Source organism: Eublepharis macularius, chromosome 6, assembly GCF_028583425.1.
Source record: "Eublepharis macularius isolate TG4126 chromosome 6, MPM_Emac_v1.0, whole genome shotgun sequence".
Classification (NCBI taxonomy): domain Eukaryota; kingdom Metazoa; phylum Chordata; class Lepidosauria; order Squamata; family Eublepharidae; genus Eublepharis; species Eublepharis macularius.
In genome coordinates, this window is record NC_072795.1 from 127,806,079 (window position 1) to 127,821,769 (window position 15,691).

Consider the following 15,691-nt stretch of genomic DNA (forward strand, 5'->3'; position numbering starts at 1 on the left):
TCTATTCCATACAAATGAGGCTAGGAGGAGAGATCCTGTTTTGAATGGGGGAGTGGGGATCGAGGTACACCAGCCAAAATTACCCACCAATAAAGTAGTGGTTCATCCTTGTATTATTATGCCTGGTGCTTTTGTAACTCTTGCAGATTACAGTCACCTTTAGCCCCTCAGAACCTGCAATAACTTGAACCATTTCTTCCCATAAATCTTTCTTTCAACTCATTCATCTAAGAACTTAGCCCCTAAGAGAGCGCAGTGATACTGCAAGCCAAGAGACTCTTCTAGCAAGGTGTTCTGGATGAAGGAGACAATTAATTTGATGCAACACTCCCCTTTCCCCAAGAACATTGTGTGGCTCAAATATTGCAGAGCCTTTTTTTAAACCACTGGGATTGGGCCAATACAAAACGACCAGATTTATCTCTTCAGGCTCTCCTTCGGTGGGGAAAATATGACCATCCAAGTACACCTGTCTACTAGCAATTGGGCAAGCAGAGCTGGGAAGAGAATGAGAGCTTCCACAGATTAGAGGAGGAGTTACGTTTTCTGCTCTTTCTCGAGACGTCTCAGCACAATCCCCTTTTGTGGGTGACAAACAAATCTCCCAGCTCCCCTGGATTTCCACGGGATGCTGTTCAAACTGCCACACCTTGGGCAGGCACCCTCCTGAGCAAAGCAGTGTAGCAAAATCATGTTGGAAGTTGAAAGTATTTATGTCCCAGCTATCACTGGTCCGTCCACAAAGCAACCCCTTCTTTTTGCCCATTTCCTAGCTTGCTGTGAAAAAAGCTCCCCCAATGCGCAGTAGCGTCGCTCCAGCTCAGCCATCTTGGCTGATTGGTGGAAGAATGGGAGTGTCAGGAAGGTGCCAGTAGACGTTTCTTGACTCCCTGAAGGAAATAAAAGGCCATCGCTGAGACTGTCAAAATGATTAATCGCTTATGGAGTGTGGGAGGGAGGGGTGTGGGGGGAGAAGGCAAGGAAGAGAGCATGCGAGGGAGGGAGAAGACAGATGGGAGATCTATAAATAAACAGAGAGTTAAATAAATGCAATATTATCTCAGTGGTGAGATGAAAGGAAGGAAGATCAACAGCCAAATGAACTCCCAAGTTCGTTTTACCCAAGGTGCCAGGCAAGGGGAGACATGTTTAAGAAGAATGGCACATTAGGACAAGAGACAGATGGCCAGTTATTTCCCCCAAGAGTTGAAGGTTGCATGATAGAGCCACTGTTGCCCACAGAGAGCGTATTCGTTTTAGGTCAAACACCAGAATGACCAGAGACAATGGTGGGACAAAAAAACCCCTGAGTGTCCCCCCACCGCTAAGAACAATAGCTCATTAAGTCTTAAAATTGTTGTCTGTCTTTATCAAAGATGGTATTGTTGTAGTTAGGGAAGCTGGAGGGATGCCAGTCAGCCTTGGGCCTGAGGCGGAGTGTTCTGTAAGCAACAAGCCAATCAGGGAGCCAAGTCAAAGGAAAACCAACCAGCTTTAACAAGAAAACAAGAGGAAAGCATTAATGGAAAAATCAGGATCACCTACTAGCATTCATTCATTCATTCTGAAGATCAATATACTGCACCCCTTTGGCCATCAGGCTCTCAAGGTAGCAAACAACATACCAGCAATAAAATATTACCAATTACAGATAGATGGCATGTCCGAGGGGCGGCCCCGCCGACCCTCGGACTGGCTGGCCCCCTCCCCCCACTGATCCAAAGCCCCAGCCGGGCGACACTTACTCCGCTGGAGCTCTGGATGGCGTGGGACGAGTGGGGGCCTCCGCAGCACTCGGTGGCCCAGCCGCAGGCCTGCCGGCACAGCCCGGAGCCCGCTGCTGCCGCCAAGGGCTCGTGGCAAACCACTGAAGCAGAGAGGAGCGGTGGCGCGGCTGTGCTAATGACGCCCCGGCCACACAGCACCCAGCCCCATCAACAGTGCGGCGCCGGGCTGAAGGGCGGGCGCTGGGGAGGAGGCTGTCAGGAACCACAGGAGGCGCTGGGACACGGCAGGAGGCTGGTGCAGGTGCTCAGCAGCCCGGCAGGCCCTGCACGCCAAGGAGCCAGCTGGGGAGGTGGGAGCAGGACAGCCCGCCCCCCTCGACAACCAGAGATGCCCCAGCCTAGCCTCACTGGAGAGAGGTGGGCCCATCTGCCCATCAGGCGGGGGGAGGGCTGTAGGGGGAAGAAGGGGGAGGAACGCAGAAGGGACGGCCAATTGGCTGGGGGCAGGTGGGGCAAAGGGGTGTGGCCGCACCTGGCCCAGGTGGTAGGGATAGCCTTTGGGGTGGGTTCATGGGAGAAGGGGTGGAGCTGGCTCTAAGGGGGTGGCTATTTAAGGAGGGCTCCAGACCCAGGCTGGGGAGGAGAAGACAAGTCTGCCCCTGACGCTAAAGGGGCAGCTTGCTGGGTGGAGACCAGTGCAGAGGAGCCAAGCCAGCTCAGACACTGGCACACCCTTTCTGAGGCCTAAAGGGGGAGCCCTCGCAGACCCGGGACCCACCCTGGCCCAGGCCGACCAGGTGGCCCGCCTAGGCACCCCCGGACGGATCCGCTCCGGGCGTCTCTCTCGGACTCTGACCCGCCGTCACCTCTAGGGGGCGCTAGGGAGTGTGACATGGCAGCAAGATTAAACCAGGAATAAAAGCAGTAAGAACGGAACCAGCGCTTCAAGAGCCATTAGCTATGGGAGAGGGAGATGTGTAAAGAGACATAGCAAACCATCACAGTCCATTAAATGTCTGAGAAAAGATCTGGTATCCAGCAGACAGCCAAAAGGGATGCATTTCATAAGCGAGGAACCACTACAGAAAAGGCCCTCCCTTCCTCCCTTGCTACCAAAGGGGGTTGGCTGAAGTCAGAGGATAGGTATATATGGCAACAAGTACCCTGCCCCTAATCAACACAATCTCAATGGTACTATTGAGTGCCCCATAAAGTAAACGGGCAGTGAGCACAGCTTTTCCTATACTAGAGAGAGAAGAAGAAGATTGAGACTTGGAAGAGCAGCTGCGGGGGAACTAGAAAAGATCCTTAAAGATCAAGATGTCTCTCTGGGGACCAAGATCAAGATAATCCAAACTATGGTATTCCCCTTTACTATGTGTGGAGGCAAAAGCTGGACAATGAAGAAAGCTGACAGGAAGTAAATTGATTAATTTGAAATGTGATGCTAGAGGAGTGTTTTGCGGATAGCCAAAAAGACAAATATGTGGGTACTAGATCAAATCAAGCCTGAATTCTCCCTAGAAGCTAAAACAACAAAACCGAGGCTATCGTACTTTGGTCACATCATGAGAAGACAAGATACTCTGGAAAAGTCAATAATGCTAGGAAAAGTGGAAGACCCAAAATGAGATGGCTGGAACCAATAAAGGAAGCTACAAACTCCAGTTTTCAAAATCTGAGCAAACCTGTTAACTATAGGACATTTTGGAGGTCTTTCATTCATGGGGTTGCCAAAGGTCAAAGGCAACTTGAGGAGCATAATACAAACGGAGAGAGAGGTGTTCAGTAATTCATGCCTGCCAGCAGTCTTATCTATCGTGTTCTGTCTGAGCTGATTGTGGTTTCTAAACAGCCTTTAAATGTAGTCCTACATACAGGCCTCTGCAGCGTTCCAAACTGCATGAGGTCAGCACAGGGATGTCAGATTCTGTTCCATGGATCTTCCCAAAAATATCCGCACCGATCCGATCAGGCAGAGACAGATCCAGTAAACGGATTTTTTAAAATTCAGGAATCCCAGTACAACCAACTAACATAAGGCAATTGCCGAGAACGACTGTTTAACTGTCACAATGCTGACTATATACTCCTTGCCCCTCCCCTTTTCCTATGGAACGGAACTCTTGGCTTTGACAGCCTTTCAATGCTAGAAAACCAAACTGTAACTATGTAACTTCCTTCTATAACTGACAGGCTAACTCCTGTCAGACATTAAACTGCAACCATGTAACTTCTGCCTTCAATGCCAGACAGGTTAACCCCTGTCTGACAAACCATATCTGTGGCCTGATCCGAGCCGTTCTTACTTTTTTCCCCCCAACAGCAACCTTCAACAGCAACTACAATTTGCATTAGAGATATCAATTGCAATTGGGGGTGGGGAGTGTGAATTTGTGTTCGAAGCCAATTTCCCAAATTAGTTTCAGTACTTTTTTTTATTATTATTAAATTTTTATTGGAATTAGAAATATTTTGTCATTTATAACAATCAAATTACTTTAATATTCCAGTTCTAACCCCCTCCCTTCCCCCCCCGTTTGTTGACTTCCAACAGTTTTCCAACCCTTTGTCTATTCTTCCCCTACTCATTTCAACTTATTTTGTCAATTAAACATATACTTTCACACTCTTCTAAGCTAGTCTATTATAACACAGTACTAAGTCAATTTCCCTTCACTTATCAACTAACTAATACATTCCTGGCATGTTATTCAATAGTAATAATACTGGTAATATTCTCAATATCCTGTACTCTAACTTATTCATTCTAATGTCATCAATACGGGACAAACAATTTATCCCTCCCTATACATAACTTGAGTACTCGTAAGTGATGAATACATTTATACATTTATAAGTCAACCAATTTAACTTATACTCTATATGTTACTCTTTACTTCCTCTTATATCTCTTATATCTCTTATCTTTATAACATAAAGTCAATCAATTTGACTCATATTCTACACATTTCTAAATATACCTATAAACACAATATACGTTCGACATAAGTCAATCAATTTGACCCATGTTCTGCACATTTCTAAATATCGCTATAACCAAAAATACCTTCAGCATAAGTCAATCAATTTAACCTATATTCTATATGCTACTTCTCATTCCCCCCCTTCTTGTATTCATGAATTTTAATTCTGTTAATTCTCAATTACACCCCTATCTGCCAGCAACATAATTAATTAATTAATTTCTATTCTTATATATCACATAATAACTATTACTTAATACTGTATAGAATAATCAAATAGAATAATTGCTTAGTAATTCTTCTTTAACTCTCCTCCCCCCGGTATAGTCACTTCTCTCTTCTTTTGTTTTTCTTCAATAATTTTCAAACTGCCACAGTTAGTTTCAGTACTAAGTTAAATTGCTTGGCTATAACATGGTGACTACAGAGCATCTCCGGTACAGGACTCCCTGAAGCAAGGCGGTTACGGTACATTCCCGTCAGCTGATAGCAAAAGCCATTTGCATGCCGAAGGTTCAGACAAGGATCGCCAGTTCGGGGTTGGGAAATTCTTGATTTGGGGGCGGAGCCTGAGGAGCAGAGTTTGAGGAGGAAGCAGGGAAGTGATGTCATATAGTGCAGCCTCCAAAGCTGCCATTTCCTCCAGGGAAACTGATCTCCATAGCCTGGAGAGCCGTTGTAATCCTGGGAGAACTCCAGCCCCCTCCTGGAGGTTGATATCCCTAGACTCACCCTGCGTTCCTCCGCTAAAGGGTCTCAAGTAGTCACAAAAGATCTTTCTCTGCAAGAGACCCTGGAGAGCCTCCATCCGTTAGAGTAGCCGTTGGCTACTTTGAATCTCACTTGGTTCGTACGGATGTTTGAAGCCGACAGAAAACGTCATCAGGGCTGTTGCTTCTTTCCACGGCTGTGCTCATGTGTACAAACTACATAATTACATACTTGAGAGAATGCCTTTCCACTTGTGTTTGCTTCAAGGCTGAAATTCAGATCTCTGTCAGCCTGGAGGATCCGGTCCACATCCAGGTATTCTGCCAGGCACACGTTCCTGCGTGTGGCTGAATATATATTCAGTAAAGAAATAATTTCCATGAGGCCTCTGCCGAAGAATGTTTGAAATATTATCTATATATATATTTTTAAAAATCGATGTTATCTACAGACTGTATTCCTCTATACAGAAGCCATTTTGACTGTTGAGTTCTTCATTAACCAGAAGATTCCACCTGCCCTTGGTTGGCAACCCCTGGAGACTACAGTAGCGAAGGAACGGCGTCCCACAGTGAGCCAAAACACACGAGAAGAAATACCTAGGTTCAGCACATGTTCTGTTACCTCAAGGTTTGCCGGGATCTGTAGGCGTCCTGGAAGCTTAAAGTTTAGCATTTACAGAGCAGCAGGAAGGGAAATACAGGCGCCTGTATTTCCCTTCCCCTTCCTGCTGCTCTGTAAATGCTAAACTTTAAGCTGCCAAGACACCTACACTTCCCAACAAACCTTGAGGTAAGAGAACAAGTTTAGCATTTACAGAGCAGCAGGAAGGGGAAGGGAAATACAGGCGCCTGTATTTCCCTTCCTGCTGCTCTGTAAATGCTAAACTTTAAGCTTCCAGGACGCCTACAGATCCCGGCAAACCTTGAGGTAACAGAACACGTGCTGAACCTAGGTATTTCTTCTCGTGTGTTTTGGCTCAGTGTTCTGATGTCACTTCCAGCCAGGGCTTTTTTTTCTGGGAAAAGAGGTGGTGGAACTCAGCGGGTTGCCCTCCGAGAAAATGGTCTCATGGCTGGTGGCCCCACCCCCTGATCTCCAGACAGAGGGGAGTTTAGGTTGCCCTCTATGCTGCTAAGAGCAATCTAAACTCCCCTCTGTCTGGAGATCAGGGGGCGGGGCCACCAGCCATGTGATCATTTTCAAGAGGTTCTGGAACTCCATTCCACCGCGTTCCAGCTGGAAAAAAGCCCTGCTTCCAGCCACTTGACCCAGAAGCTACTTCACCATGTCATGGAATGCTCTAGTATTCCTCCCTCAAACCATCATGGGATGTAGAATTAGGCCCCCCTCCCCATTTCTTTTTCTGCCACCTTATCAAACAGGGCAGTGCAGGAAAGAGGCTGATGGCGGGAGGCAACGTAGCCACCCTAACCTGAGATCCTGTGATGTTTGGGAGAAATGTGGTCATAGAAATATTTTAAATAAATAAAATCTAGTCATTCATTAGGCAAAGTCAGAGTCTTTTTACACGAAACGCCTCTGTGTATGTTGGTTAAGTCTAGGGAGACACAATGTTAGCTGGGAAGTGTAGTTTAAAAAGACAGAGCCAGCAGAGATCACTTCTCAGAGGGTTTGTCAATTTTATCTTCGCCTCCCCAAAGACTGTCAGTTTTACCTCTCTAGTCTAAAACTGTAGAATCGCAACCAGAGGGTAGTGAGGAATGGGAATAGGCTGGAGCTGCCTTGCAGAGCTGGTCTTGGACCTGGAGAGGTTATGGGCTGAAGTTTCTTTTCTGGCATTTCATAGCTCCTTCTTCCAGCTCCAGTGTATAGCAAAGCCTTTGCTCTGCCGCTGGCTTGGACTTTTTAAACTACTCTTCCTGGCTAATCTTCCAACGTGTGTCCTTCATGTGTAAAGAGAGTCTCAGATTCAGAGTGTTGTGGTGTCACTTTTAAAATATGTAGGTTGTAATTATGAAATCATCTATTAATCATTTCCAGTGGCTTTAATCGGAAGCGCATTCATGGACGTAATCTTTCTGCATCAATACACAGCCATTTTATTTTGACTAAGTGTTAGCTGCTCTCAAAATTCCCCAGCTCCTCAATCATATGCCCAGCTCACCACTTATTTTGCTTTAATTTTGGCAGGTGGGGACTAGAGACAGGGCACTCCACCCTCTAAAGCAGCCATTTTTCTCCAGAGGAACTGACCTCTGTAGTCTGGAGATGAGTTGAAATGTTCCAGGCCCAATAGGGAAATCTTCAGGCCCAACTAGGAGGTAGACAATCCTATGCTGGACTTTTTATTTTGCTATAAAAAACTACCATGACTGCTCATTGCAATACACCTTTAGGGTTGCCAATCCATGCTGGTGGGAACTTGGGGGGCAGGGACATGGCAGGATCATGTCACATGTGCTATGACATCACTTCTAGGGAAATCTGGAAGTGACATCATGTTGCTCTAGGAATTTCCAGAGTTCAGCAATTCCTAGAGTGACCTGGCATCACTTCTGGGTTTTCCTGGAAGTGACGTCACAATGCATGTGATGCCAGCGGTGAGGCGCCAGCAGGCCTTCCACCATAGCAGGAGGCCTGGCAACCGTAAGCAAATTAGAAAATATATTCTGCAATATTTTTTAGCTTGATGGTCACTTTGATGAAAACCTAATCCTTTATGGCTTGATGTCCACAAAACCTAATCCTAAACTTTTCAGTTTCTCATAATTTTATTAAATCTATAACAAAAGTGTTGTGGTGTATAAATAAATATGGGTTGTGGTTGTCATCACCACAATAATAAGATAACATTTATCTTTATACTACCCATCCACTCAATTTCTAATAACTTATTACTTTAAAAAGCTCTGATTAGTTGAACATTGGAGCCAGTCTAGAAAGCAACTGGTTAAGAAAAAGGGTTGCCAACTCCAGGTTGGAGAATTCCTGGAGATTTGTGGGTGGATCTGGACGAGGGCAGAGTTTGAGAAAGGGAGGGACCTCATTGGGGGTAATGCCATAGAATCCACTCTCCAAAGAAGCCATTTTCTCCAGAGGAACTGATCTCTGTTGTCTAGAGATCTCCAGGCCTCACCTGGAAGTTGACAACTCTATTAAGGAATGAATTCCTCTGCCATGACTGAATGGTGCAAAGTTAACATATAAACAAGCAATGACAAGAACTTCATGCACACGTATTTCCATGCAATGCCGCAAAACATATACTGATGTGAAATTGTACGTTTGTACTTCTCCTGAGGATCTCTGAGAGACGCTACACTAAAAAACATTGCTGGAAATACTGGGGACCACAATGACATTTCTAGATGTCATGGCAACCTGGCACCTGGGATTTGTTGATCCCCATTTTAAACGGGATTTAACTTGCCTATTTCTGGGCGGATGCTGCATGGCGTGTGGAACAGAGTCGCTTATCTTTTTAATCGATTTCCTTCTGTGCTTTTCATAATACCCTGCCATACAGCCATTTGGAAGGGGAAATGCGATCTCCTGGCATGAGGATAAAGTTTAATTTCTACATTTTGGGATGCTCTTAAAAACAATGGAGCAAGGTCAATTTAAAATGTTGGCAACTCTCAAGGGCTGAAGCTGATTGCGAGTTATCTGGGTCCTGTGAGACAATTGGCAGGGTCGCCATGTCATGAGGAAATGGCTCCAGTGCCAAAGGGAAAGCCATAACATGGGGAGGTAGTCAATTCAAACAGACACGCTATATCCCATAACATCCTTGTTGGAACCAACCCAGACTCAAAAACAGAGCTGGTGAGCCGTGTCCAGTACAAATCATAAGTCCAGATTTTCATCTAGTAAACGTACGTGTTCCTGTTCATCCAGCCAAGCTAGCAGAACAGAACTGGGGGGGGGGTGTCCAACCCACTATAACAATATCTATGAACAATCCAACATGCATCCTTCTCATCTACCAATCCCCCACCTTAGACACATTTAGGGGAGCAATGGGTTATCTCAAGGGGAAAGTAGCATTTCCAAATGCAAGATGTCCAAACGCAAGAAGGCTACACTGGCTCGAAGACTGTTTGGTGCATTACAAAAAGTCTGTGTTCAGCTGGGGCAGGCAAAAGGAAAGCTAGAGAAGTGTGTTATGAGAAGCACTGCGTGGATACAGCCATTGGAAGGGGGGTTGAGTTTATTATCAACTGTGTGATGGGACCAATAACAAATTGTACCTTTCAACCTGCTGCCCTGAAGACAAGAGAATTTTCCAAAGAGATGGGAAGATTTAGGGCCTGAAATTAAACAGCTTGGAGCTGTAGATGAATAAAATAGAACAGGGCTATTTTGAAGGCGGGGGGGAAGGAAAGATATTGTTCAGAAGGCTTCTCTGGAGTTGCTGTGATGCTATGAGACGATACCAAGGTGTCCCCGATGGACCCCAGGGAACAGAAATTCCTACAGATACAGCAGGAGTTTGTTAGGATATTTGGTGGGGGTGGCAGGAAGGTGGTAACTATTCAGAAGGAACATTTGTTCAGCAAGGCTGTGGTCATGGAAGCCCCTGGCATTTTAAGGGGAAAGATCAGCTGTTGCAGAGGGGGAAATGACAGCAAGGGACGGTCAGCCCTGGACCTGTGTAAACAGCCATACGCCAAGTCTTTAAAGTGTTACAACCGTTGAGCTGGAACAGCTTCAGGAGAAAGACTCCACTAAGAATTAGAAGGAGCCACGTGGCTTTCTCCAGTGGGTTAAATAGTGCCCCCCCCAGACTGTTTCAAGTCAGGAAAATATGAACCGTAGTCCTGTTCTAAATTGAGAATCCCTAAGTCTCATTTGACTGTTATACTACATGGAGCCCTCAGATCCAACCTGCGTACTCTGGAATGTGTGAATTGTAAAAGAAACCGGATTCAATCCAACATCATCAGCTTTCCACCAAAGCAAAAACCATATTCCGCCAGAGAAAGGCGCCAGAGGGAGGCTCCTCAGTTAGCAGGAGGATTTGAGCGGGAAAGACTCGGAGGACTTCTACACAGGCTCCACTTACTCCCGATTTTCTTCGCAGTCGATCTATAAGCAGTGAAATTGGTTTGGGTACAGTTCTGCACGTCTGCTCTCTCTTTGCATTTCTATAGTTGTGGGGACAGTTTATTTTTTTCCTCATGTGCTTTAATTAATCAGGATTTTTGAACAAGGGTTTTCTCATCATCGGTGATGTCACAGCACACAAACACCCCTTTATATTTTTTTGTGCATGCTTATTGTTATGCAGTGGGCTAGCTTCGAGTAAAACAGGGTTTCCTCAGGTATCCAATCCTATTGAGAATTAGGGTTAGCAGCAGCCAATCGTTCCTCTGGGAGCCAAGCTACAAGTGACGCCTGACACAGGTTGGACACTTGTCAGCTTCCCTCCAGTTTTGATGGGAAATGTAGGCATCCTGGTCTTGCGGCTGTAATGGAGAGCCAGGCTGTAAGACCAGGATGCCTACATTTCCCATCAAAACTGGAGGGAAGCTGACAAGTGTCCAACCTGTGTAAGGTGTCACTTGTGGCTTGGCTCTGGGTTATGAGTCAACTGCTGCCTTGTAAACATGTTACCTTTTGTTCAGTGCATGCAAATGAAGGATCCTAGTGCCTGTGTTCTTATTGGGGGGTTACCGAAAGGGGGTGTCGTTTGAGGTGTACATATCTGGCTCCTCCGGGAGCCACAACAGAGAGTTCTCTTGCAATAAAGTTACTCTCATGAACTGAAACCACTGCCTGGCTGAAATCACTTGAGCACAAGGTTCAATATCTAATACTTATATTGATATTATCGGTCTAAGGGCTGGATTTTTTCAAAAAAGAGAGAAAATAAGCACACTGCCAGTCTCCCCCAGCTTAAAAGGGGAGCAGCTCCCGCACTCGTACATAAATCCCTCCCTCCTGCCGTCCAAACGGGAGAGCGCCCCCTGAGCTGACCCAGAGCTGGGAAGCAGAGGCGGGCACCAGCAGAGCAAACCGACCTCTGCTGGGATGGCGCCTGGAACAACAGGGGCTATGTGCTTCTCAAACCACACTGTTCTTTCTGGCACCAGAAATGGCCACCCCCTCTCCCCTTGGGCCACTAGGGCTTTTTCATTTTTTAAAAAATCATCAATTTCATGTCAATATATGGACCTACTGTTGTAACAATACATGCCACAGCTTCTCTGAATTCCCAGTTTTCATTTAAAAAAAAAAAAAACAAGTCTCTAGCCCCTTCCCTTGCAGAGATCTAAAGGAAAAGGTATATCTCCACAAGGAAAAAGGATAGAGTTTTTAACAAAAGCTGGGGATTCAGAGAAGTTGTTGCACCTATTATTACAATGGTAGGTTGATATATCAATACGAAATTGACCCCCCAAAAAGATCAGAAAGAAAACCAGGAGGAAGAAGGGAAGGAAGGGGAGGGGAGTGGTTCAATGATGGTCATAGAATAGAATCATAGAATCCTAGAGTTGGAAGGGGCCACACAGACCATCTAGTCCAACCCCCTGCCCAGTGCAGGATCAGCCTAAAGCATCTCTGACAAATACTCATCCAGCCTCTTCTTGAAAAATGTCAGTGAAGGGGAGCTCACCACCTCCCTAGGCAGCTGATTCCACTTTTGAACTACTCTGACCATGAAAAAGTTTTTCCTAATGTCCAGCCGGTACCTTTGTGCATGTAATTTAAGCCCATCGCTTCGGGTCCTACCCTCTGCTGCCATCTGGAACAGCTCCTTGCCCTCCTCCAAATGACAGCCTTTCAAATATTTAAAGAGAGCAATATGCCCCCCTTCAATCTCCTCTTCTCCAAACGAAACATTCCCAAGGCCCTCAGCCTTTCCTCATAGGGCTCGGTCTCCAGACCCCTGATCATCCTCGTCGCTCTCCTCTGCACCCTCTCGATTTTGTCCACATCCTTTTTGAAGTGAGGCCTCCAGAACTGCACACAATACTCCAGGTGGGGCCTGACCAAGGCAGTATAGAGAGGGGCTATGACCTCCTGCAATTTCGACGCTATGGCCCCTTTGATACAACCCAAGATTGAATTAGCCATTTTTGCCACTGCATCACACCGACTGTTCATATTTAGTTTACAGTCCACTCTTACCCCAAGATCCCTTTCACATGTACTACTGCCCAGAAGTGTATCCCCCATCCAGTATTTGTGCTTCTCATTTTTGTGGCCCAGATGTAATACTGTGCACTTGTCTTTGTTAAATTGCATGCTATTCACAGCTGCCCACTTCTCCAGAGTATTCAGGTCTTGTTGAATTTTAATTCTATCTTCTTGGGTGTTTGCTACTCCTCCCAATTTGGTATCATCTGCAAATTTAATGAGCACTCCTTCATCCAGATCATTGATAAAAATTATTGATAAATGTCCAATCATCAAAAAGTGAGTTGAAGATGGCTGGGTGTAGGCAGGACAAACAAAACTGAAAGAAACTTTATGTACAAGGGGAAAAATGAGTCAAAATTGGTTTCCAGAAAAAGATTGGGGTAAAAGTGTTATCAACAGAAATGCGGGTGCAGGGGGGCGGGGGGAGAGATGGAAACAAGAAAAACCAAAGCTAAAACTAAAAGCAAAAAATGTGTGCAGAAATTGGGGAATAAACTGAAGCAATATGCGGCCAGAACCAATGAAACAAACCAGTATGGAAAACTTAGCAGCCAAGCTCTGCTAGAGGCAATAAGTACTGCCTGGTGGAAAGTGACCTATAGCTGAAATAGATAAAAGCAATCACAGTAAAGAACATGACAGCCAGAGCAACTGTCAATGCTTCCAGTTCAATCAACTTTAGTTGTAATGTTCTTGACCCAGGAGCAAGAAAAAGAAACTGTCCCTTTTGCCCAAGCCTCCAGGAGCAACCGTCTCTGTTCCACAGCATTGTCTCTAGATGTGCTGGTCAAGGGACTGAAGAAAAGTAAGTTAAAACTAAATCAGCCCAAAAGGGAGGTGGTGCTGGTCAAGGAGAGGATTGCCCTACCAGCGTTAGAGGGTGTAGAGATGGAGCAACTCTACCAATATGCAATGCCAGAATGTTTACAACACACTGTTGCTGGCATGAAAGAAACAGACCACGACTCCTTGACATGCCTGCCTAAAGAAATTGTCCAACTTTGCAGAAAAGAATGATGGAATCTTCCAAGTGGTCAGAGAGCAAACCACAATCACCCTGGGGAAAGGACTGTGGATCGATCTTCTGGACACTTGGGAGATTGCCCAAGGAAGAGTACGCGGAGCGCTCTTCACCTACAGCTGTCACGTCCAACATGTACGCAGATTGCATGGACGATAGCAATGAAACAAGAAGGCAAGACGTTACTCTCTGGGAACATACACGCAAGAGGTGGGACGCAAAGGCAACTGCTGTGGGCAGAGCATTGGTATATTGAAGAGTGTTGTGGACAGTCTAAGGTTCAAGTGCGGAAGCAAGGAACCGCCATGCTCAGAGGCAGTAAACTTCTGAATACCCGGGCCAGGAGGCAACATCTGGGCAAGGCCTTGGCCTGTATAACCTGCTGCTGGCCCTCCAAAGTAACTGGTTGACCACTGTGTGAAGCAGGAAGCTGGACTAGATGGACCACTGGTCTGATCCAGTGGGGCTCTTATGTTAACATGTAGGTTTATTAGGGTCAGCTTTGGGAACAGGGACATAAATCCCATCCGGTTTATTAGATTAGGAACAGATAAAAGAATTGTTAATTAAAAACACTGGGAGATTTTTTAAAAATGGGGTAGGAAACAAGGCCCGAGTTATGCTTGTGAAGGAAAAGGGAACTCTGGTACTTGTATGATTTTAGTGCATTTCATGGAGGTATGTAAGGAACACACGAAGCTGCCTTATACCGCATCAGACCATTTGTTGGTCCATCTAAATTTTTTCTTCTTCTTTTGAGCCAGACCCAGTATTAAAAGCCCATCCTGCACCCAACTCTATGAAACGATAAGATCACTATTTTCACTCAGGTAGTTTCAGGTAGGTAATGGTATTGGTCTGAGCCCAGTGACACCGTAAGAGACTGCACTTCCTCCCACTTCCCTTGTTTTAGTCTTCCTTTCTCACGTAGACTCAAGGCAGATTATGTAGCGTGATTTTTGGAAACTACCTTTGTTCTGCAATTGAGGTGGGTCACTGTGGCCGCTAGTTCAGTCGTTTTAGGCAGAGGCCTGTTGACAAGCGCAAATTCCCACCCAGTTTGATTTCTTACAATTCTCACCTATTGACATCCACAAACAGCAAGGAAACAAGCATTTTACGCTTGAAATGTTGCACTGTAAAGCGTTGGAAGTATATGCTTAGAGGATGAATGAACGAATCCAGATACTACAACATCAATCTTTTTTATTAGTGCGTCCAAAGTGGATTGTTCCTCTCAAATAGCCTCCCCAACTATTTTGCCTTACAGTGAACTGAGATTGGGGCAGATTTCAAAAGCAATTTATGATGTGATATTTTGGAGGAAGTGGGGAATGTAAGTGTAAAGCAGTTTTTTTTTAAAGTCAAATAGTCCTTATGGCCAACGCGAGCCCCTTGTGTGGGCCTTGCTTCCTCTTTGGATCCCAGTTGTTGGCTTGCAGAGAAGAGACAAAAATCCATCTTTTCTTGGTTTTTCAGAGGCTAGCAAGGAAACTCCCAACAACCCATCTGTTTGCATGGTTCTCTTGGCCAAGCAATACTAAAGAGGTGGTAAAAAAGAACCAAGAAGCTGATTGGGTTGAGTGGAGAGCAAGGGTGGCTATTCTGTTGTCTGTGGGACGTATTTTCCCCTTCTCCTAACCAAGTTTCTGATTAATGATCATTCATTCCCAATTGTCAAATTTCTTTTCTTTCATCCTCTGTCTAATCAGCAGTGACAGAAGCCATTACGCAAATGAGAGCAGATGACTTCCTACAACTGTCGGCATCGGTAAAAGCCTCGTAATTTAAAGCTCTGATTTGTAGAAGAAAGCTGTTTCTCCCCAAGGCGTACGGGCATCTGTTCCTGTTATTCTCCCAGACCTGCTATGGCTCTCCCTCCCCCACCAATTAATCCTCTGCTTGCAACCAATATTTGACTTTGCGAGGCAGTAATTGGAGCTTAAGTTTCAGGGCCTGATTTGGCGATCCAACAGCCTCGACTCTTCCTCCTACGCCCTCTCATGCAGGGAGCATCCCACCGAAAAGGAGCAATTTTCCATAGCGTGGCCCTCAAGTCCTACCGCAGTCAACTCCAAAGTGAACCCAAATTTCCAGCATGAGGCACTAGAGAGCAGTCTAATTCCTACGTGGAA